We start from the raw sequence: 25,991 nt of genomic DNA on the forward strand, positions 1-25,991 counted from the left end.
AGTAGTTAACTGCTATCCCTACTTTATAGATCAGAACTTTACATAAAGGGTTTAATATGACAAAACACCGTAGCATACAAAGTCTTGTCTGCTTAGTTTCTTTTTTTTTTTAATGTTTATTTATTTTTGAGACAGAGAGAGACAGAGCATGAGCAGGGAAGGGGCAGAGAGAGAGGGAGACACAGAATGTGAAGCAGGCTCCAGGCTCTGAGCTGTCAGCACAGACCCCAACGCGGGGCTCCAACTCACGAACTGTGAGATCATGACCTGAGCCGAAGTCGGACGCTTAACCGACTGAGCCATCCAGGCGCCCCTTGTCTGCTTAGTTTCAATATATACACAGCCTCCCATCATCGGGCAAAGTTGTAAATAAACACACACCACCCATACAATCTAAGGCTTACACGCTCTTGAGTTTGCAATAGCTATGTCTTTGCAGCTACCCGAAAGCTTCTGGTACTCTTGCCCAACTGAGGCATTCCTTGCCCAGAGATTTTGGCACACTCCTTAAGGGGGCAACAGTGTTTAATCAAGAGTGGAAAATAACTAATTTTGTTTTATGCTTTTCCTTTTTTATGCTCATTAAAGAGGAGTTGAATCATGAAGTAGAAAGAGAGCCACCTGATTAGAAACACTCCAGGGAGCTGATGACTATAAATCTTGTTTTTTAAGAACTGTGTGTGTAGTACCAGCTCTATTATTGATGGTGGGTTTTGTACACATGCCTGATCTTTGAGTTACTAAAAAATACCACTAGAAACTGCATTCCCAGGAACAATGGAATCCCTTGTGAAGCGTTCCCTCCCTGAAGAATAGTAAAATGTCAACCAGACAAAAGTAGGAAAAATTATGTCTCCAGACAGCTGCATTGCCAGTGTAACTTTAGAATGCACTATTCCGTACCGTACACAAAGTCTGCTACCCATCAATTATTCTACCAAAAAATACCATTTTGATAAAGGAAAAATATCTTAATTATTCACTGATCTTCATATCCAGAATAACTAATGGCAATAATAAAAAACAATGCCCATTTTGTGCACCTGTCAAGCACATATCCTCTCTTTAATCACATTACTATTCCCATTTTTCGAGTTGAAAAAAAAAGACAGGTTCTTAAGCAGAATCACAAATTTTCCCCAAAACACTCAGACATGAAGCACAGGAGCCCGGATTTAAACCCAATTTTATCTAAAGCCAAACCCTTCATTTGTCACTATGGTAGACCACCTTGGCAATTATAGCACATAATTGTAATGATAATGCCTTGTTGACCTACATCTTTCTACAAGTGCTAAAATGCTGTAGAAAAGCATGGAACCGATTTTCTATGCCCATGAGGTTAGTGTGTGTGTGTGTGTGTGTGTGTGTGTGTGTGTGTGTGTGTGTGTAATTACTGGCAGCCACATGTGCATATTGCACTGAATCTGGACCCGTATCTTAGGATGTACATTTCAACAAAACTTCTTTCTCTTTAGCAGATTTCCAAATAAATTACATGGAAATATCAGGAGTCCAAAAACTAGATTGCCTCTTAGCCTTGTATCTTTTGGCTTTATACCTGTGTACGTTTTTTGGCTTTTTTTTTTTTCATTGCAAAATCGTTCACCTGGATTATCTTCTCCACAACATCTACTACATTTTATACCTGTGTACACTTTTTGTTTGTTTCTTTTTTGGTTGTTTTTTTGGTTTTTTTGGTTTTCTCATCTAAAAATCATTTGTCTGGATTAACTTCTCCACAGCATCTACTGCATTTCCCCACTCTAGTCTCGTATGTGAAGAATAACACCCACTCAAACTATTCTACCTGCCTTTAGTAGAAACACATGTGTTTCATAGAAAATATACAAAACATCAAGAAACTATCAGTGACCTACTTTTCTTTGATCCAAGAAGAAACACTGCTCACATTTTCAGTATGATTCATATTTATATCTACCCATCTCAACTTCTATCTCCATCTCTGTTATGTTGCTTTCTTTTGTTTCAAACATATCCACTCACTCCACGTATAGGTTTTTGTTGGGGGGGGGGTGGTTGCCGAACTTCAGCTGACAGAATTCTTCATTCAGCTCACAAGAATGAATATGCAAAGACAAATAGTTTACATTGAATGTAAATTAAGAGGCAATGCTGTTGTAACAGTTCTGAAAATCAGGATGTCCCTTCTGTTGGCAACAAGACTCTCCCCGGAAGATCAAGGGATCTTCTGTGAATCCTCCACAAAACAGTATTTGTTCCTAAAATTTTGGGGTTTAGCCTTTAACTTACATTTGGGAAGTCTCCATAGCCATGCAGAGAGGAATCACTCAATCTAGGTGGAGAAGAATTAGGAATGCCCTGGTTGAGGAAAAAGAGGTGTGGAATATTTGGAACCTATATAAAAAAGGAAAGGCAAATATTCTTTTTAGTTAACTTCAGATTAAACTGGGATAATTTCTTACCTGTGAAAAGCCTTCAGTAGTTGGTACATGTGAATATGTATGTTTGGCCTTGGCAAAGAGACTTTAGCTGGAGTGGGAGCTGGAGGTGATATGGAAGCCTGCCAGGGGCAGTAAGCAAGGATTCCATAATTGAATATTTCCCATTTAACCTGGAATCAGTCTGTAGTAACGTCTCCCATTTTTGTCAGCCTGGGCAAATCTAGAACATTGAGAAAAGAGAGAAACCAAGAAGGAAGGACCCACCCATATCCCAACCCAGGCTTTTTTTCTGTTGTAAATATTTACACATGTGGACTCAACCACATTCCCCAGCCACTATTCCATTGTGTATATAACTACTGACAGGCAGTGATATGCATGCAGTGGTCATTGCATTTCTTCTCTCATTGTAATGAAAACACCAATCCAGGAATGAGTTTCTTTATCAAAGTTGGAAAGCTGAGACCTTTGGACAATGAACATAGTTACTGAAATGCAAAGTAATTTGGGGGAAAATATTTTACAAATATACCACAAGGAAAATCTACATTATGCTTCATGAATCTATAAGAAATGGAAGTCCCATAATGCAAAGTACTGAAGAGGAGAAAAATGTTACTCTGGCATACTAGGATTAAAATGAAGAATTTTAATCTAATTTTTAATTTAATATATTATTATAGAAAGCTAATGATAGCTAGTCCAAAAGTAAATACCTGGTCCCTAAATTTTCAGTTGTCTTTTTTGGTTTTTTTGCTAATTTATTTTTTTTCCACCTTTTTCCTACTTGTACTTTTTACCTAAATTTGGATTTTGCGAATCTCTTGGTCCCTACAGAATTCATTAACTCTATATCTAGAGTAAAAAAAGGGCCAATTTAGCTGTAGCCTGTGTTTGGTGATTCTCATTTTGAGCACAAGTGTCTAATCAACACCTACAGGCTGGGTGTGCATTAGTTAGTTGACTCTGCATGCTGCCAGGGCGGGTAACCTAATGATGCTTCTGATGGACTAAACATTTGCAAATAAGCCCTCCAGTGCCTACATTACCCCTGCGGTATAAAGCAAGTGGGGCTGGTAGGAAGTCCTTTACTTTCCCTTGTTTATCATGACAAATATGTTAGGTGGGTTTTATTTAAACACACCTCCAGCCCCTGCATCTTTTAGTTAAGATGCCACACATTGATGGGGTTGAGAGAAAAGGTGACATAATAGCACAATTTAAATTATCTGGCATTTTTCAACTCTATGCTTTACTTAATATGAATGATGGTTTCCATTAGTTTGAAGAATAATTTTATAAATTATTAAAAGATGAATGCTTTATATTAGTATTTTGAAATAATAAAATAATAATAATAATAATAATAATAATAATAATATAGCAATAGTTTATTTTTTCATACCAGGAGTAATTATATGCTTAGCTTTCCATATTACACCTAAGAATTACTTACAATGTTAGGTAATACACACTGGTTTAAACTATTTTAAAAAGTAAAAATATTCTATGAAAATATAATACATCACATATGCTTTGTTCTGAAAAAATAAGCTCCAGTGTGTTAACATTTAAAGTTGAAATTCAGTATAAGTGCGTATGTATTCCATTTCAAGTACAGAGGAAATGCCAAATTGTTTTACCACCAAAGTGATCACTGTTTTTTTTTTTCCAAGAGTAAAGGGCAAAATTCAAAATATAATTTTCCTGGCTGTGACTAGCTTTTTTTTATTTTTCTGCCTAGTGATTGGAATCAGCTCTTCATGTAGCAAAGGGAATTGTGTCTAGTTTGTGAAGACCGGCTGGGGCAAACACCAAGACCCAGCTTCCTAGAGCCTATAACAGATGAGAAAATAGCCTATCTACACTTTAGATTCTAAATCCAGAATGGATAATTTACTGTTTTATAGTAATTAATAGAGAAGCTATCCTGTTTAGCCAAACTTAAGGAATTTTCCAGTGAACCAGAAATTCTTCCCAGGGTCTACGATAAGGAAGGTCCATAAGGCTGTCTTTGCTAATGAAAGAAACACAGCAGACATCTGTGATTTATTACTGCACTGTCATTATCAGTCACAGGTGTCTATTGGAACAGGGCACTCTGCAAAAGGAGATTCAAAGTTGCTCAAACGTGGTGGTATTCCTGGAGTAACTAGCATTTAAGTCCTCACAGAGAGAAGGGGATCGTGCCCGCAAAGTTCTAAGCAGATGGAATGATTGAGTGCTCTCTGATCTGCAGGGCGGTCTGACAGAGCAGTGACTTAGGAACTTTGCTTATGCTGGCATATACTGGCTCTTACCCCTCTTGCTACCCGTAGCTTGGTGACTAGGTCTTAACTCTATCGAAATCCAGACACAATGTTAATCTTACTAGCAGATTCAGTTCCAGATTAGAGAAAAAAAATCAATGTTGAAATGCGTGTGAAAAACTACATGCTAAGTATGTGTATACACACACATACAAACACAGAATAGTTCAGGAAAATCCTCATTTTGGTGGAGTTGGTACAAGCTGCATAAATAACAGGGACATTGGTGATAAGGTCAAAGAGGGTGACTGTGGCGTTCTGGAAGCCAGAGACAGTGTGTGATTCTTGACAGAGGCTCCTTCTCTCCTAAGTACATGTATGATCTCTGTTTGTTTGCCCCTTCCAAGACAAGCCCAGATCTTCCGAGTGTGTTTCTCTTTCATTTATTTTTTAAAAATTTTTTAATGTTTCATTATTTAGTTTTGAGAGAGAAAGATAGAGTGCGAGCGGGGGAGGGGCAGAGAGAGAGGGAGACACAGACTCCGAAGCAGACTCCAGGCTCCAAGCTGTCAGCACAGAGCCCGACACGGGGCTCAAACCCACGAACTGTGACCAGACACTTAACCAACTGAGCCACGCAGGCGCACCAGGAACTTGAAATTTTAGTGGACATGTTATTTTTTCCCCTTTTATTGCTGATTAGTGAATATTATCATTACTATGTTGCTGTCATTAGCTACTCATTGATTGATTCCCTACATTTTTCATTCTATAGCATCCCCATCCCAAAAATTGTCTTAATTTTTTTTTCTTCTGAGAACAGTAGGTAATTAGGATTTCTCATACTTCTCTCTACTGCAAAGGTGACTTTTCACCTGTCCTCTTTCCACAGGAAAGACCTCTAGATTAGCTGAGAATGCCAAGGAAAAGTTTTTTCAGTAAGAAAAATCTCACCACTCTGTCCTCTATACATCTCATATTACACAATTATCGAGTGTTTAAAAAGGTACTTGTAGGGATGCCTGGTTGGCTCAGGCAGTTGAGCTTCTGACTCTTGATTTTGGCTCAGGTCATGATCTCATGGTTCATGAGTTTGAACCCAACGTCAGGCTCCAAGCTGACAGTGGGGAGCCTGCTTGGGAGTCTCTCTCTAACCTCCCCACTCACACTTGTGCTTTCTCTCTCTCTCTATCTCTCTCTCTCAAAGTAAATAAATGAACTTAATTTTTTTTTTAAAAAGTAAAAGGTACTTGTAATTTGTCTCAAAGCAGAGAGACATTGGTTGTTATCATTTTTTTTAAATCTACAAGTACAGAAAAATAGAAGAATCAATGGTAAATTATCAACAGGAAGTAGAAAATGCCAAAGCGAACAGGCATTTGCTAAGATGCACTTGCTTCGGCAGATGTCACTCCTCGAGGAAACTATACTGGCCCGAAGAGGAGACTAGGTTAGTGGGGGAAGCAGCAGACTCAGGAGCTCCTGAGCTATTAAGCTAACTAACTACTTACTGCTTTCAATCTACTAATCCCCTCTAGTCTGAGCCTATTAAAAAATACTCGGTCTTCCAAAGCGAACTTGGAATTTCCACCACCTTCCTAAAAGTTAACTGGAGATTGAAGTTCCTTTAGACATGCAGGCAATCCAGTTATTTTACAGGGCTTGTGTCACTGCTCCCAGAGCTGTTGGCTCTGAGCAGAGATGCCATTGCCCAGAGTATGAGGAGGGAGAAGAGGCTTATGTAAAAAGCCATTGGTGAAGTATTGCCCTGGGTACAGTTTACCCAGCAATAAACACTGCATTTGCAGAGACTGTCACAGTAGGGGAAATTAAATGTTTTATGAATAAAATCTTGGGGTGCCTGGGTGGCTCAGTTAAGCGTCTGACTTCTCCTCAGGTCAAGATCTCATGGCTCGTAAGTTGCAGCCCTGCGTCGGGCTCTGTGCCGACAGCTCAGAGCCTGGAGCCTGCTTTGGATTCTGTGTCTCCCTCTTTCGCAGCCCCTCCCGTGCTCACGCTCTGTCTCAAATATAAATTAAAAAAAAATAAAATCTCATGCTTGTTTTTGAATTCATAATATTTCATGATATAAAAATACATCATGTAGCCCATGCTATGGCTCTGCTGAACATAACATGAATATTCAGCAAGAATTCTAAAACATAATAACAGATTGGCAAGAAGAAAATATCAATAGAATATAATCGTTTTTTTCTTAGAATAATTAAACAATAGTCTCAGAAAATACTTTCCCACATATCTTAACATCCTTGTCTTGATAATATACTATTAACATATAAAAAGTCATTGAACCACTCTCTTTAAGTCAAATGGAAATTCACTGATAAAAATTGGAAAAACTTCAAAGATAGTTTTATTCTTAGGTGTTTTGATGACTTAACCCAGAAAGCTTTCAATGATTGTTCATTTTAATTGATCCTATAATGTTCTTTAAACGAATTCCCAATATGCATTCACATGCATACACACAGCCACATACATTTCAAAATTTATGAAATGTTTCATACACATCAGCATATATATAATGTGGGAAGATTTGTAAACAATAAAAAGGAAATCAGAGTAGCCTTGAACCGAGGAATCAAATCTTATGAACACGTGAAGCCTTATTTGGCTCTCATCTGATCACAAACATCTCTCCCCTAGTCCTATAGGTAAACAATAGCCTTATTTTTCTGCATTTCTTTATAGGTTTATCACATACAATATGTTCTTAGTAGTATGTGTTACCAAGTTTATGTTAGCGGAATTATAATGTGGATCCTAATACGATTTGCATTTTCACTCAATGTTACTAATCTTGTTGATGTGTAGAGTTGTTAATTTTTTAAATATAGCACAATATACCTGTTTGTTTTCCTTCAATAGACATTTTCATTATTTCCATTTTTTTTTAATTTTTTTTAACGTTTATTTATTTTTGAGACAGAGAGAGACAGAGCATGAATGGGGGAGGGTCAGAGAGAGAGGGAGACACAGAATCTGAAACAGGCTCCAGGCTTTGAGCAGTCAGCACAGAGCCCAATGCGGGGCTCGAACTCACAGACCGCGAGATCATGACCTGAGCCGAAGTCGGACGCTCAACCAACTGAGCCACCCAGGCACCCCATTATTTCCATTTTTTAATTAAGAACTATATAGCTATGATCATTTTTATATCTGTACCCTAGAATGTATGCTCCAGAGATTCCCTAGGACATTATTTTTCAAACTGTGAGCTGTGACGCATTAGTAGGTTATGAATTCAGTTCACGAATTAAAACCAGTATTTTTAAAAACCGATTTTTAATAGAATAGAAAGTAGTTTATAACGCATCGTAAGAATTAGTATTATTTTCTAAAAGTTTTGTTTGTGTTTTATATATACGTGTGATGAATATTTTTATCGTGGATTGTGATAATTGTATTTTATACATTTTATGTGCTTTATATGGTCCACAGCAATAAAGGTATGTTCTTAGTATGGAATTGCTGAGTCATAGGGTATGAGCACAAAAAGTTTCTGAGATAATGCCAAATTGTTTTCCAAACTGGCTGTGAAAAATTAGCATTTTTATTAGCGGTTTCCAAGTTTTCATTGTGCCGTATCTTTAGCACTTGTTACAGCAGACTTGTACATTTTTCCTAATGTGCTGAATGCCAAAGGGCACGCCCTTGTGCTGTGATTACCAGTGGTGTCCATCCTATAGGTCAGGCCTTCAGGATTTCCTTGTCAGAGAAGTGCTTTCCCCCTCGTGTCTTTCCCCCATTTTCCTTGTGGGTTCTTTGCGGTTCCGCTTATAGATTTCATGTATGTGTTATCTCGTTCTCTGTTTTAAAATTAAAATATCTCCTCCCAAACTATGGGTAGGCTTTTCATTTTATCTCTGTTATCTTTACATTAACAGAACTGTTAATGTTCATGGAGGCAACTCACAACACGTCAGTCCTTTCCTTTAACGACGTGTTTCCCCACTACACATCATGAAGCTATGACTGTACATTTTCGTAGTTTTCATATTTTGTCCAGACGCGTTAGATATTTTGAGGTAACAGTTACCGCATCTGCAAATTGACATTCTCTTCCTTTCTTTCTTGTTCTTATTTCTTTTACTTGGCTTGCTCTGAGTAGAGTGTTCAGTGCAAGCAACTTTATCCTAGTCCTAACTTTGATGAGAATGCTCTTAGAGATCTATAATTAAACATAATGTTGTTAGAGGGTTTGTACATATCCTAAATCAGTTAACGTAGGTACTCTTCTCTTTGTTTAGTTTTTATGATTTTTTGTTGAAGGTTGATTCTTAAATGCACAACGGGATCTAAGACAGCACTTCCTTCTGGCACAGGTGACAGCAGATACTGTGACAGGGAATCTCGATGTTTCACCAGGAATGGAACTACGGATCACCATTGCCTCAGGAGCAACGAACAGCTCCCTTCTTCCTGATTTCTTACTTCTGCCAGTAGCCAGGGGGCCCTTCCCCACGGCCTTTGCTTTTCGCTCTTCCAGGGTTTTTTGGTTTTTTTGTTTGTCTGTTTGTTTTGTTTGTTTTGTTTTGTTTTTCTTTTTTTTTTTTCTGTTTCTGCTTAAATGCCTTCTCTTCCTCATCCATCCCCCTGGCCTGCTTCTTGGGCTTCTTCTTGCCACCTTTGTGGCTGGACAAGTCACCTGCTGCCCCTTCGCCACTTTTCTATTTATAGTTTGCTTATTTTTTAACAGATTTAGTCATGAATAGATAGTGAATCTTATTGAATGGCTTTCTGCATCTATTGACAATCTTCATTTATATGGGATAGAACCAATATATTTTCTATATATTAATATTTTAATATATTTCTATATTTTTGTCTCTTTGAGAGAAAATAAACTTGGGTATAGTGTATTTTTATTTGTGATAATATTGTATTAATAATTTTTAAAATGTTTGCATTTATATTTATGAGTGAGATTGGGCTATAATTCCTTTTTTTTTAACTTTATTTTTAATGTTTATTTTTGAGAGAGACAGAGCATGAGGGGGGGAGGGGCAGAGAGAGAAGGAGACACAGAATTCGAAGCAGGCTCCAGACTCTGAGCTATCAGCACAGAGCCCGACATGGGGCTCGACCCCACGAACCGCGAGATCATGACGTGAGCCAAAGTCGGACGCTTAACCGACTTAAGCCACCCAGGCGCCCCTGTGCTGTAATTTTCAATGAAAAGTGATACCTGGATTGAGTTCTGAAGCCTTTTCAATGTTTTTTAATGTGTGTTTTTCAATGTGTAATAGGGAGGGGAAGCTTTTCCAGGATGAAGGAAATTTTAGCTATGACTGGGAAATAAGTAACTATTTTTTGAAGTGGTATTTTAAGTGTCTTTGCACTGAATATTCACTTCAGAAAACTATGAGCATTTATATAATAATATGGGATTTATGAGTTAGGAATTAGGCAAATGACTTTGAATCCTGGCTCCATCACTTACCGATTCTTTGTACTTGATGTATTTATTTGTTTCTTAGTGTTTTCTAATCGTAACCTCAGTTACCTTATGTGAAATATGGACATAATAATTGTGTCTGCTTTATAAGAATCTTTTAAAATTAAATTACTCATGGCTGTGAAGACCTAACACAGTGACTGGCCCATAGTTAGCACTCAGTAAGTGTTAGCTGCATCTATGATTTTAATTTCATTGAAGTAAATTGTATTTTAATCATAAGTGAGTCAACACATATTTATTTTTAATTTTAAATGTAGTAACTTCTGCTTTTCTTAAACTTAACTGAATTGATCTATTGTTTTGAGACATTTAGGGGTATTGGCTGGCTCATCGATTAAGTGTCTGACTCTTGATGTCGGCTTGGGTCTCACAGTTCGTGAGTTCACACCCCACATTGAGCCCCATGTGAAGCCCCGTGTTGGGCTCTGAGCAGACAGTGTGAAACCTGCTTGGGATTCTCTTTCTTTCTCTCTCTCTCTCTCTCTCTCTCTCTCTCCCCCCTTCCGTCACGTTCTCTCTCTCTCTCAAAATACATGCATGCACACATACCTACATACATACATAGGGGGCACCTAGGTGGCTCATTCAGTTAACCGTCCGACTTCCGCTCAGGTCATGATCTCATGGTTCATGGGTTTGAGCCCTGTGTAGGGTTCTATGTTGACAGCACAGACCCTGGAGCCTGCTTCCGATTCGGCCTCTCTCTCTCTCTCTCTCTGCCCCTCCCCTGCTTGTGCTCTCTTTGTCTCTCAAAAATGAATAAGCATTAAAAACTTTTTTTTTTAATAAAGAAATAGACATTTAGTGTATTCTATTGTATTCTACACTGTCATTCCCAGGAATTTTTAATTTCTAAACTGTGGCTCAGAAGACAATTGAGGTTTTTGTCAGTCAGGCTGTTTTTAAGTCTATCCATTTGTCCATCCAATCTTACAATCCTTTCTTAGGGAAAATAGGTATTTCACTTGATGAGGTCAAGAGAAGGTTTAAGGCTTTTCCCAGTAGATACTGTATGAAGACGGCATTGCAGACTTGTAAGGGACCTTCAGAGAAGACATCGCCCACTCTGAATGGTATACATGATGCACCTGACCTTACCTGACTTTCTTTTCCCCAAGAAGGAAAGCAGGATCTCCTGGAGTCAGCTTTAGCAATTTTTCCCACTTTGTATTAATCTCTTCACATTTCTTAAATTAAAAAAAAAAATCTCCTTACATGTATGTTGACACCTGAGTTATATAATGTCAGTATTTGCAGAGGAGTAGGGTCACAAAATGAGAATCTGGTAAGCCAGATAGCGTGGATTCAAATCCCAGCCTACCATCTTGAACGATAGAAACTCTGCCTTAGGTTTTCTTATCTGGGAAGGAGGATGGTAATTGGTGGAAGAAATGAGTTAATGTGCTGAGAACCACACTGCTCTTTGGCAGCCCTCTGTGTGTTACAGATGACCTTTCTACTATGCATGTGGAGAGAGGTTGTCTGTAGTTTAACTTTAAGGTAGTACCTAACAACAGTACCTAACAACGTTTCTTGAACACAATTATAATATTCCACTTAACAGATGATTTTTCTTTAGCCAATTCAAAAATTTTTGCAACATAGTTTTAATTCACAGCATTTTTTTAGTGTTAGTAAATATATACATTATGCTTAAAGATCAATTTATTAGGCCACCACATAGCAATCTTATCTCTAAAGTAAAAAATCTCGGGGCGCCTGGGTGGTTCAGTTGGCTGAGCGTCCGACTTCGTCTCAGATCATGATCTTGTGATTTGTGAGTTCAAGCCCCACGTCGGGCTCTGTGCTGACACCTCAGAGCCTGGAACCTGCTAACGATTCTGCGTCTCCTTCTCTGTCTGTCCCTCCCCTAGTCACGCTCTGTCTCTTAATACTAAATCAACATTAAAAATTAAAAATTAAAGGAAAAAATCTAAACTTCTTTAAATGCATTTTTCCTGAGACTAATCACAATGTATTTTGAGAAGATGGTTTTTTGAATGCTCTGATTGTACCAAAAATATGCTTTTTTGGAATTCATAAATTTTTCCTTTAATGTTTTCAACCTGGTAAATACCTGCCATCTTAGACATTTATACTCACGGTATCCAAATGAGCTATACTGCGTCTTGCTGGAAGCAATGTATCTCTATCAGTGTCAAAATACCATGGACAACACGGTCATTATTCCAAGTCAAATCTTTATCCTTAAATCCACATATCTATTTTTCAAATAAATGCACTGCTCCAATCTCCAGTAAATATATTTTTGGAGGAAATGAAAGTCAGTTCAATAATACCTATGGGCCCCTAATACCCTTGCATAATCATTCTGACTTGGTTGAGAAAAGTTGTTGTATGGACATTACCTACCTCATAGGAATGCTGTGAGGATTAGAGAAATATCTGAAAAACGATTTGAGCTTCTTTGGGAAAGATGTTATTAATATGAGATGGTATTTTTAGTTGAATAGGTAGGAGATTGAAAGAGGATTATTTCCTCAAGTGGAAGGGAGGCCCGGTGGTGAAGAAATCAAATGCTGCACCTTAAGTGAGATGAATTACAGTGATATCAAAAGGACACTCAGCTGGTTCAGACCTGAATGACAAGAAAGAGGAAGCAGCTTCTAATCCTCAATCCAGTCAGCTTTGGTTTTTTCTGAATAGATTCACTCTTAAGGAGAGAAGGTGGCAATGGAGAAAGTTTGGGGCCAAGACCGTCAATCGCTGTTGAGTTAACCTCATTCATTCTCCCCTGTGTCACTCAGGACATGATACTTTATCATTTATGAGAAACCTTCCGGGGAGTAGAAGGGCTGGCAGTAGGAAACAGTAGGATTGTGCTGAATATGTTTAAAGCAATTTCAGTATATGGGCCCTATGAGTCTACACTGTCCCACCTGGAGAGAGGCACACAGACATTTAGTCTGGGCATAGGAACCCAACTAGTTGATTTGAGAACAACTAAATCACTCTCACCATCACCAGGTCAAAGGTATAAAAGTATACTGCGCACACACTGGATAGCTAAGCATATGATAAATATTAGATTTGAATCTTGTTAATGGACTTCTTTAATTTGCTTGTGTTCCTGGTATGACTTCCACTGCCATTTTCCTGCTTTATTTTATTTAATCATCGTGTTTTCTTTTTTCTTTTTCTATAGAATGTATATTCTAACCTTAAAATCTTCACTGCAAAAATGACATCACAGAATACAGTAGGATCGGTGATATTTGTTTATATAATTGACCATCCAGCCTACATTGGAAAATAAATAAAACCGACCCACTTAGTATCAGGTACAGCCGTGCTATGGCTCTTAGAATAGAATTCAAAAACTGTGGTACTATTTCATAGCAACTGAGCTCCCTTTATGCATTCATAGATGAGAATTGTAAAAACTTTGGAGAAATATGAGCTTCCAGAGATTGAAAGAGGGAAATAGTGTCATCAAAGCACAAAGTAGAAAGCTTGGGCGCTGGCTGGGGCAAGTCCTGGGCTGGCTGTGTGATGTGGAACTCACACTATCTAAATGTCCATTTCTCCATCTGGTAAATGGGAATAATTTAGTCTCAGCTTTATATTTCCTCATAAAGAGCAAAGAGAAAATACATATAAATACATAATACAGTGTAGGACCTGCTATATATAAAGTACTCAAGATCATCTCTTGTTACTCTTGAGACTAGGTGATCTTTAATGTTCCATGAAATTTTAAGGTAAATAGAGCCACGGACATGCAATGTAATAAATGCTGTGAGGGGCTAAAGGAGGGAAACACAAAGCAAACACAAGTAGAATATTCTGAGGACACTACCGGAAAATAATTAGGTAATGCCCCAGTATCAAAGACAGGTCTCAAACCCAGTGTTCTTGCTCCTTCTCACTGTACTCATGTGTCAGATGACATGGTCAGGAAGACACGGTTCGTGCTGTGATTCCATATAAACAACTGGGACAGAGGTGTCAGAACTGAAAGTCCAAGCAGCGGACACTATTTGAGGCAAGGCGGAAATTTGTGATGGCAGAAAGACACCACCCACCCCAGGCTGGAGAAATGGAGAGACGATGTGGGTGTCACCCAGTCTGCCAACTGAGACCATCACTGATGTGATGTAATCGTTGCTTGAGACACGTCAAAGACAGAACTGAGGATTGTCCCTTTCTCAAGTTGACCAATGCTTCTCATTGGCTGAAAGTAACCGGAAGCCGAGCAGTGAGGGGCCTAGAACCTGCAGTTTGCATGAAGTCAGTCGCTACAATAGAGGAAGGCAGTTCTGATGCCTCCTTTAGGAAAACTAAGAAAACAAAGAAACAAAACCAAATACACACACACACACACACACACACACACACACACACACGAAATCGGTTACTATCTTAAAGTATTTATTACCCATTAAAAGAGTATTATTATCTGAAAAAGTGTATTTATAGAGAATAGAACTCCCAACTATTACTCAGATTGAATTTTATTATGTTCAGTTAACTTTTTTGTTGGGGGAATGAGGACATTACTACCTATAATTAATGTATCATTATATGATATGCTGGGTATGATTCAGACATACCAATATCACAAATAAGGGATATTCATTGTTTCTTGTTTAGAGTTTGAATCCCCAAATGTCTATTTCAGACTCTTAAAAATTCACCTGACCTAGAACTTGAAGTTTTTTTTGTTTTTTTGTTTTTTTTAACGTTTATTTATTTTTGAGACAGAGAGAGACGGAGCATGAACAGGGGAGGGGCAGAGAGAGAGGGAGACACAGAATCTGAAACAGGATCCAGGCTCCGTGCCGTCAGCACAGAGCCTGACGCGAGGCTCGAACTCACGGACCGTGAGATCATGACCTGAGCCGAAGTCGGACGCCCAACCGACCAAGCCACCCAGGTGCCCCAGAACTTGACGTTTTAGGAATGAAGAAAAGCAGAGGCAATGCATTTTTAAAATATTCTTACTTCTCATATATAATTTACCCAAGAAAAATCAAAACAGCACAAAAAATAGATAAAACAAAAAATCAAAGGAAAGGTGTTAAGATACCCATTCTTCTGGTTTTTGACTGAAGCGTGGAGAACAGTCGTCCAGTGATTATTCAAGGTTTTAAAATTCTCAAAGGGTTGGGGCACCTAGGTGGCTCAGTTGGTTGAGCATCCAACTCTTGATTTTTACTCAGGTCATGATCCCAGGATCCCTCATAGGACTCTGAGCTGGGCTTGGAGCCTGCTTGAGATTCTCTCTCTCCCTCTACCCCTCCCCAGCTCAGGTTCTCTCTCTCTCAAAAATAAAAATAAAAAATAAAATAAAATAAAATAAAATAAAAAATAAAATAAAATAAAATAAAATAAAATAAAATAAAATAAAATAAAATTCTCGTAGGGTCTCATCAGCAGTGCTGGCCCATAACCAGGAGTCAGGCTGGCCTCTCTGGGTCTTGAATTATCACACTAGGTGGGTGTCCTGTTCGCCCTCCTTCCTGTCAAGCCTCTCAAACCATTTTCACTGTAAATTTGTTCCCCTCTTTTGACAAAGGCCTTTAGTTGTTATTATAAATAATTTGTTCTCTGGTCACTATTTCAGTACCACCCACCCAATGCATTTGCTATTTTTAGTTAATGCTTTTCTCTATATACAAATTATATATAAAGAGAGTTGATGCCAATTAGAGAAAGAAATAATATAAATCAACACTTTCTTGCATGTCTCATGCACATAGTATTTCCTTGAGGTCCTGAACTGGCCATGGGGGAAAACAAAATCACTGGGGTTAGAGACCAAGGGATTTCTGGTCAGTTAAAGACCTTTGCCCCACATTCTTTCATGTTAAAGAACAAAGAGCAGAAGCACATTCATGTTCACATACATACACGTGTAAGCATATAAACCATAAGGAATTTGGGATGGGAGGGGTGGAATGAGGTGGAAGAAAAGAAAAAAAAGGAGAAAATAAATTCTGGAGTTTGATTTGAGTAAAATAAATTTGGAGCATAGTTTTTGTTTTTGTTTTTGTTTTTGTTTTTGTTTTAAATCTTTTTGAGCATGTCCTAAAGGAAGAAAGTATTTCAGATGTTATGAGCATAAATAGTTTAAATCTACCTGGTCCCAATTCTCAGACAACTTAATTAAACTCATAGCTACATTTTAAAAAGTACTGATGCCTGGCTGGGCCGTAAACCCAGAGATTCTGATTTAATTGATGTGGGGTGAGACATAAACACTAGTACTTTTTAAATATCTCCTGAATTCTAATATATAAATAAGGATATTAACCAGGATTCGTACAGTCAGTCCTTTGTGGATTTCTCTAGGAAGGTGAAATGCTAAGGAATCTGTCTGAAATGGGGCCTCATATTTCTTTCTTTTTTTTTTTTTTTTGACATTATTCCCAGTTGCATGTTAATGCTACTGGTCTGTGGGCCACACTTTGAGTGGCAAAAATATAGGTGATAATTTACGGGGTATCTAATGTTTGTAGGGAAGAGGTATTGAATTAGCTACTCTTCGTATTCTTCTCCTGGACTCCAGCATCTCTCTCTTCTAGAAATATTAGAGCTATTCCCGATAAAGCTAACTATTCTATTTTGGGTTTCCACTGGAAAGGCCTGGCAACAGCATGTGATTTGCACACCTCTGGCTGGTGTCTGCTGTGGCGAGCATTTAGGTAAAAGAAAAAGCTGTTTTCAGAAGTTGCCATAAATCTATTACAACTCTATTCCCCAAACATCAACCTTTAATTTTTTTTTTTTTTTTTTTTTTAAGCAACACATTCTCACATTTTCCTCCTCAGGTTCTTGAAAAAATATCAAATCAAAATACACTGTGATACTCGAAATTTTCCTCTCCTTAAAGTTTAAAGCGCATCTGTGGCACAAAATAATTAACAAACGATGGCTTCTAATATGTTTGCAATGGAATGTTAAAGTCAGCCATCTTGTGTCATTTCTTCATGACGCAGGTAATTGTGTTTGTACTTACAGAAAAGATGTAAGATGCTAGAAACATGGAAGTATATCGCATTAGGGTAAACTTTTGATAAAAAATCTATTACTTTACAGGAAGTAAAAACAAATAAATGTAGCCCAGTCTAACCCCCATTTCTACCCTTTTCCGCCTTTACAAGTGAGCAAGTGAGTTTAAAAGTACATGTCAGAATTGCCCCAAAATGTGTTGTAATTCCATTTCACTGTGACAGTACATTTCAGAAGAAATGCTTCTGAGGTGATCTGTGATAGGTTACAATGCTAATCTCACAGCTGTCTCTATAGCTATCGGTACTCATAAATCATGTGGTCTGTAATAAGAGAAGTAAGTTTGAGAGGTTAGAAATCTTAAGAAAATTGTGACAGAGGTGATAGATGATATGAAATGACTACATTCTAAAGATGTTATATAAAAGGGAACGTGTTGCATTTGAGATAAGTATGTTCTGGATTTTTTTTTTAACCAGAAGAATATTAGCAATACATGCATACTTCAGTAACATTATTTGAGAAGTTTTAAGCATTTGTATGTTCAAGGGAAAGTTTATATATAATCGAGTTTCATCTGAGTTTTCACAAAATCTTAGAGTTCATTCTAATTTTTTTTAATTTGTTTTTAACATTTATTCATTTTTGAGAGACAGAGACAGACCATGAGTGGGGAAGGGGCAGAGAGAGGGAGACACAGAAGCTGAAGCAGCTCCCGGCTCTGAGCTGCCAGCACAGAGCCCGATGCGGGGCTTGAACCCAGGAACCACGAGATCATGACCTGAGCTGAAGTCGGACACTCAACCGACTGAGCCACCCAGGCGCCCCAATCATTCTAATTATTTTAGAGGTTTTGAAGATACCGTGTGTTCTCAAGTGTGCCTTATCCAGTTGTTGAAAGTATTCAATTTCTTTACTAAGTCTGACTTTATTAACTGGTCTGAGAAAAACTGTATGAAATTCAAATACAGTGTTTGAAAAAGAAACCCTGAAAAAAATAACCATAGGGCTAGAGACCTTTTGAGTTTTGTAAGCGCACCAGAATGGTCACAATGAGCAAACAGACCTTGAATATCGTTACATAAACACCAAGGAGTTGTGGTCTTTGCAAATGCTTGTAGCAAAAACACTCTGGCATTATTTCACTGTTTGAAATTACTTACTTAAATTGAGTTAGAAAATATTCCAATTCTTTCAATAATGGGTAGATTTTGAATTACCATAATTGGGCTAAAGTAACATTTTTAAGTGTTGCTGTTAAGCAGATTTCTTTGGACTCTGACCAGTATATTGAGTTCCTCCCACCAGCCCAGCAATAGACCAGGAGAACATGCATAGAACTAGTGACAACTCACTGAAGAATTCACGACATGAACTTATTTTTGTTTATTATCAGTACTTTATTTTATGATATAATAAAGTACTTGTATATTGCTAATAGTTTAGTCAATCATTATGTTCTTTTGAAATACCTACAACTTTCTTTTTTTTTTTAATTTTTTTAATGTTTATTTCTGAGACAGAGCATGAGTCGGGGAGGGGCAGAGAGAGAGGGAGACACAGAATCCGAAGCAGGCTCCAGACTCTGAGCCATCAGCACAGAGTCCAACGCGGGGCTCAAACTCATAAACCATGAGATCATGGCCTGAGCCGAAGTCGGTCGCTTAACTGACTGAGCCACCCAGGCACCCCTGAAATACCTTCAACTTTCAGTGGCTTTTACCAGTGATCTGTTTTAACTCAATCACTGTGAGTTCCAAAATCTAAGTTTCATAACAAATACAGGTAAACTAATGTATGTGAGGTGCTTAAGGCAAGTTGTATTCACAACGGCCTTTTCCCATTTTCCTTGAGTTCTTAAAATAACTTTTTTTATTATTACTAAAAATACGGGATTCTCATATATCCCACACCCAGTTTTTCCTGTAATTAACCTCTGTGGTACATTCACTACCAATCAATGCCCAAAACTGATACGTGTTTCACTAGTTTTCATCTGATGTCCCTATTTCTATTTCAAGATCCCATCCAGGCTCTCCTGTTACATTTACTTGTTAGGTCCTCTGAGGCTCTTCCTGGCTCTGACAGTGTCTCAGACTTTGCTTATATTTGATGACCTTCACAGTTTTGAAGAATACTAGTCAGGTATTTTGTAGAATGTCCTTCCGTTGGAATTTGTCTGATTTTTTTCTCATGATTAGACTGGGGTTATGAGATTGTGTGAGCAAGATCACAAAGATAAAGTGCCATTCTCGTCACATCATATCAATGGCATATACTATCAGTATGACTTATCACCATTGATGTTAACCTTGATCGTCTGGCTTGAGGTAGTGTTTGTCATGTTTCTTAGCCGGAAAGTTATTCTGCCGTCCCCCTTTCCATAATGTTCTCTTTGAAAGAAAGTCATTATTCACCGTTCTCACCGAAAGAGTTGGGAGTTATACTCTACTTCCTTGAGGTCAGAGTGTCCACATAAATTATTTGGATTCTGCACGGGTGATTTGTCTATTTTCCACATCTGTTTATTTGTCCAATAATTTGTTTATATCCATATGGGCTAATGGGTATATATTTTATGTCATGGTTTACAATCCAGTGCTACGTTATTTATTTTGTTGTTCAAATTGTTCCAGCTTTCGGCTTTAGGAACTTTTTTAGTTGGCTCCTGTATCCTTTTGACATACCTGACTGGGCTACTTCTAAGCATAGGGTAGAAATTAAATGTAGCAGTGCATTTTGAGATATTTGTAATACCAAATTTTCTGGAGGTATGATTTTTAGAATCTTCTTTTCCTAAGGAAGTGAATGGTAGAGAAACTAGTTTAACTTATATTTGTGTAATAGACTGGCTGTTTGAGTAAATTATATAATACTTGTGGACCTCAGTTTCTTTACTGTTAGGGCAAGAACACGGTTAACTTTTGAACAACATGGATTTGAACTGTGTGGATCCCCTGACACATGGATTTTTTCAACAAAACAGTACAGTACTGTAAATGTATTTTCTCCTATGATTTTCTTAATACTTTTCTCTAACTTACTTTATTATAAAATATAGCATTTAGTACATATAATATACAAAATATGTGTTAATCAACTATTTGTTATCGGTAAGGTGTCTGGTCAACAGTAAACTATTAGTAGTTAAGTTTTTGAGGAGTCAAAAGTTATATGGATTGTTCATATATCAAATGTACTTTTAGTTTGAGCTATGTGAAATTGCCAATCTTATAAAACTTTTGACCTATAAAGCAAGAATTTCATCTGACTCAAATGTAGTTGCACCTTAAACCTGAGGCTATTATGAAGAAGGAATGAAGTCTTTTTTGTACAAATGTTAATGCCCTCTACCTTTACCTTGCCCCTGCTCTATTCCTTAGTCAAGGCTGATTGGGTTATTGATGACTGACATAAAGAACCCATAGCAAAGATATGGCACTCATTACTTCACGACAGGAAGACAATACTCAGGGATCTGAAACACTAAAGCTCACATTCCTCCCAAATCTTCTCATCCAGTGAAGGACAGATTTTGGTAATAAAGCCTTCAGTGGTAGATCTTATTTTTAACTTGTGTCCAAATCCAGATATTTAAAAAAAAAATGAAGGATCACTTTATCAGACACTGAAAACAAGTTGTTTTCATAGTACGTTGAAATTCTTCAATCTTGAACTGAAAATAAGCCACTGAAATGATTATATTCCCTCAATATAATGAGATACATTAGATGAAGTGACCCCAACCCATTATACTAAATGGAGGTTCTTTAAACACAGCAAAACACCTGGTTGCCAACACAAGTGGAACAAGTGTGATTACTTCCCTGCTTCAAATTACATGTGCTTCCTCCAGTCATTGGGAGTTTATTTTGCAGCAGTGACCAAAAATGCATTATACTCTTTTTGAGATTCTTCTAGGGAAGACTCTCTATGCTTTCCACACATGCATGGCACGAAAATCGGGTCCTCACACGATAGTTCTTTCCCCTATTCCTGATGTCAAGGTTTTGAAGAACACAAGGGAATGCGTAGAATATATGACTTAGTTTATGACATAAATTAGAATAATTGACCACAATAGAGAATAGAAATAGACGTGTCAATGTATCCATGAAGTATGTTTTGTCTTAATTTTAGAATGGAAGAGGGTTAAAAAAAAAAAGAGGGGTGCCTGGGTGGCTCAGCCAGTTAAGCATCTAACTCCTGGTTTTGGCTCAGGTCATGATCTCACAGTTCATGAGTTCAAGCCCTGCATCGGGCTCTGTGCTGATAGTACAGAGCCTTGCTGGGATTCTCTCTCTCCCCCATCTTGCTACCTTTGTCACTCTCTCTCTAAAAAGAAAGAAAGAAAGAAAGAAAGAGAGAAAGAGAGAAAGAGAGAAAGAGAGAAAGAGAATACTGTCCTGAATATTCAAAATCTAGATCTTACTACTAACAATGCGTTCACCCAGTTATTGAAATACCCCTTCTTATTTTCTCCCCACTACCTTGTGTTGACCTTTCAAAAAGGTCAGTTATAAGGAGATGTGAAATACATGAGAATATTATTTTTAAAAGAAAAATTTGCTTATGAATGTTCATATATGCTCTTTTAGAGATTATAATACTAACCAATAATGGAAAAAATTTGGTGAAAAAATGATAAAAATTGCCAATGCACTTTTTTTTAAGTTTACGTATGTATTTTAAGAGAGAGAGAGAAAGGGAGAGAGAAAACACTAGTGGGGGAGAGGCAGAATGGGAGGTGAACAGAGGATCTGAAGCGGGCTCTGTGCTGATGGCAGAGAGCTCGATGTGTGTCTAGAACTCAATGAATCCTCAGATCATGACCTGAGTGTCCTGAATTGCCTGAGCTGGAGTAGGACACTTAACCGACTGAGCCACCCATGCACCCCTGCCAGCACACTCTTATGGCCACCTTTCACCCTATCTGCCTTGAAGAAGAGGCAGCTACCTATATAGTTTTGTTTGATTGACATGAGATCAGAAGACATTCAAAATGCCTTTTCCCCTGAAGGTCATGGAAATTTCACTATTAGAGAATCACTCTTTAGGATGGGAGTATCGTGTTTTTATGAATCCCTGGTAAGTTGCATTTATACCCAGAGTGTTAATGTGTTGGGCTAGAGTCACTTTGGCTCTCATCAGCCAAGGTGTTAATCATAGCAGGTTTATTTTATTTCTTTCCAAGTCCTATAGAAAAAGTGGATCCCCTTCACCTTTATTCTCCCTTTGGCCATCATTGTGTAATTTCTCCTATTCACAAGCCAAATTTTTAGTGGAAGTAATTAGCATGCAATGTCTCCTATTTCTCCCCCCATTAACCTTTCAACTCTTAGCTCTTAGACTGCGGTCAGAGGACAGTCATTATATCAGAATGACTTCCTGTTGTTTCACCCAGAGCATATTTTCAGTTCAAATCCTGCTTGAACCCTTTTGGATCACTTGTTTTATTTTGTTTCTTGAAATTCTTTCTACTCTTAAGCCTAAGGAAACCTCCCTCTTTCTCTCCTTCTCTATCACTCCCTCCCGCCACCCCTCTGTTCTCTAATAAAGAACAGTTATTCTCTGTTCATTACTGAATATTCCTCAGTTTTTGTGATGGTTAATTTTGTGTGTCAACTTGACGAGGCCAGAGTACTCAGATGGTCAGTCAAGCATTATTCTAGATGTTTCTGTGAAGATATTTTCTGGATGAGATCAAAATTTACATCAACAGACTTTGGGTAAAACATTAACTTCCATAATGTGGGTGGGGCTCATCTAATCAGTTAAAGGCCTTAATTTAAAACAACACAACACAACACAACACAACACAACACAAAACAAAACAAAACAAAACAAAACAACAGAGGTCTCCTAGGGAGAATGGAATTCTGCCAGCACACTGCCTTTGGGCTGTGCCTGAAACTCTTCCCAGGGTCTCTGGGCTGCTGGCCTACCTTCTAAATTTTTGGACTTGTCAGTTCTCATAATAGCATGAGCCAGTTCCTTAAAATAAACTTTGAGATGCATCTATCTATCTATCTATCTATCTATCTATCTATCTATCTAAATTAATCTCACTATTTGTATCGTTCTGCTTATACTTTAAGCTTAACAGAGCTTGGTTAACAGAGTTGCTAATTCAGAAGCTCATAGAGCCAATAACCCCAGTGTGCTCCGTTTTCTCTGGAGAGCCCTGACTAGTACAGACTTACTTACCAAATTCCCCCTCCTTGCCCATCTCTCTTTTTTTTTTTTTAATTTTTTTAATGTGTATTATTCTTGAGAGAGAGAGAGGGAGAGAGAGAGAGAGAGAAAGAGAGCATGAACGGGGGAGGGGCAGAGAGAGAGGGAGACACAGAATCCGAAGTAGGCTCCAAGCTCTGCTGTCGGCACAGAGCCTAACACGGGGTTGGAACTCACCAACCATGAGATCACGACCTGAGCTAAAGCTGGACACTCAACCGACTGAGCCACCCAGGTGCCCCTCCCCATCTCTTAAATAGCTGGGACTTCTAAGTCTCTGTCTCTAGCCCCGTTTTCATCTCAATCTCCCTAAGAGAATTTGCACAATGTCAGCATATCCCAAACACAGGTGCCAGTCCATAAGTCTGTTTTGAATTCCAAATTTCAAATTCCAGTTTCCCACCTCCCAACTGGCCGCACCATGTAAGCTGTGCCTCTGGAAATTTGAAGTCTAAGGGTGCAGGTGCACAGTCTTTTCCACCCTCGGCTTGTGCTTTATCATAGAAACTTAATGTCTGTGAATGAAGTCATCAGCCACCTGAGCCAGAAACCTGAATGATCCTTCGGTTCCTTTGAGCACCTGACCTTTTCCACAGCCTCTTCTCTCCCCTCACAAAGCAAGTCAGTTGCCGGGTCCTGACGCGGTATAAAACTCTTCCCTTTCTAAAGGGAAACTCTTCCCTTTTCTAAAATTTTACTCTAGGGCCTCACTGCAGGCGGTCCTTAACATATACATTAAATCACAATACAGTCTGAGTCCTGCCTCCCATTCCATCTGGTGGTCGTAGCCTCTCCTTCTCACTCTGCTTCAAAATGTGGAATTGCTTACAATCCCCTGAACTTGCTCGTTGTTTTGTACGACTCTGACTTCTACCAATAGCAGTCCCGCCTTGCCCAGGGTTCTGCTTTCTGCTTGATAGTTGTATGCAGCCCCCTGGGCATGGGAAGTGGGTGCTCCTCCTTCTGATCCAGTATCACAAGGTCAGTAGTAGCCTAACACTAGTCACAGCACCTGTGGCATTCATCACCCTTCATTTCATCACCTAGGCATTTTATCATCTCACGGCATCACAGGAAGAAGGGTGAGGACAAGAAAATAAGATATTTTGAGAGAGAGAGAGAGCAAAAGACCACAAACACATCACTTTTATTATAATAGATGTTACAACTATTCTCTTATTGGTTATTGTTGTTAATCTGTTACTGTACCTGATTTATAAATTAAACTTTATCGTAGGCACGTATGTATAGGAAATAGTGGTACCTATTCGTATATGCATTATTTGCACTATATGCCTGGTTCAGGCATCCACTGGGGGTCTGGGAATCTATCCCTTATGGATATGGGATGAGAGGTTACTGTAATTCTCTTTGTTCCTAGAATCCCTTTCTCTGTTATTTACAAACTACCTTCCTGTGCTTTCAGATGCTACATAAACACACTTCTTTGTGGACCCCTGATAGATCCACCTTTCTGATTCTTGAACTGATTACCCTGTATTAAATGTGATTGCTGGACCTTTCTGTCTACATCTAATGCTACTATGTTTTCTTCTTATTTAAAGAGTTGTTTATATCTTTATTGCTCAGTAAGACGTTTAAAGATAGAAATTAATTTTTATTTATCACTGCACGCCCTTGTTTAGCAGTCAAGACATCCGTGGTACACAGCCATAAGGGTTTAGATGCATGGATGATCAAGGAGAAGAAATGTAAAATCATAATAAAAGGGGTGCCTGACCAACTCATTTGGAAGGGCACGTAACTCTTGATCTCTGGGTCGTGGGTTCGAGCCCCATGTTAGCCGTAGAGATTACTTAAATAAAATTTTTTTTTCAGTCATATGAAAACATTAACGCTATAATAAGTAAATGGAATTGAAACTCTTTTCATGTATGTTATAGGCAACATTTCCTGGCTAGACCACAATAATATTAGAAATGAAATAAACAACATCCTTAAAGTTATGGGAATTTAAAAATAACTTCATGAGTTTGGGATTAAAAAAAGAGGCAGTCAAAATTATAATTAGGCTATTTATAAAATAGAATGAAGGGAAAAGCAAGATGTAATCCAACATACCATGTGTGAACCAATAACACATATGAGTTTGTATTTAAATGTGCATGTATGTACTGCAAGCATTAGGCATGAGTTTAAAAACCACTAATTAATAGGGCTCCTGGGTGGCTCAGTCGGTTAAGCATCTGCCTTCGGCTCAGGTCGTGATCTCACCGTTTGTGGGTCTCATGGTTTGTGGGTTTGAGCCCTGCGTCGGGCTCTGTGCTGACAGCTCAGAGCCCGGAGCCTGCTTTGGATTCTGTGTCTCCTCTCTCTCGGTCCCTCCCCCACTCTCACTTTGTTTCACTCTGTCTCTCAAAAATAAATAAATGTAAAATTAAAAAAAAATTAAAAACCACAAATTAAGTCATACAAGAAAAATAGGTATCATTTTTTCCATGTAACTATATTTTGAGCTTCTATTCTGCTACTATGCAATTCAGCATAATCAGAGCCAATTCAGAGTGTTTTTAATAAATTCAAGGTTCCTCCCCGCAGCCACGCCCCTTTTCACCTCTAGATTGAATACAAGCATTGGAAGGAGGGTTGTATTATTGTCATGCT

The sequence above is a fragment of the Felis catus genome, chromosome B1 (assembly GCF_018350175.1).
Source record: "Felis catus isolate Fca126 chromosome B1, F.catus_Fca126_mat1.0, whole genome shotgun sequence".
Taxonomy (NCBI): domain Eukaryota; kingdom Metazoa; phylum Chordata; class Mammalia; order Carnivora; family Felidae; genus Felis; species Felis catus.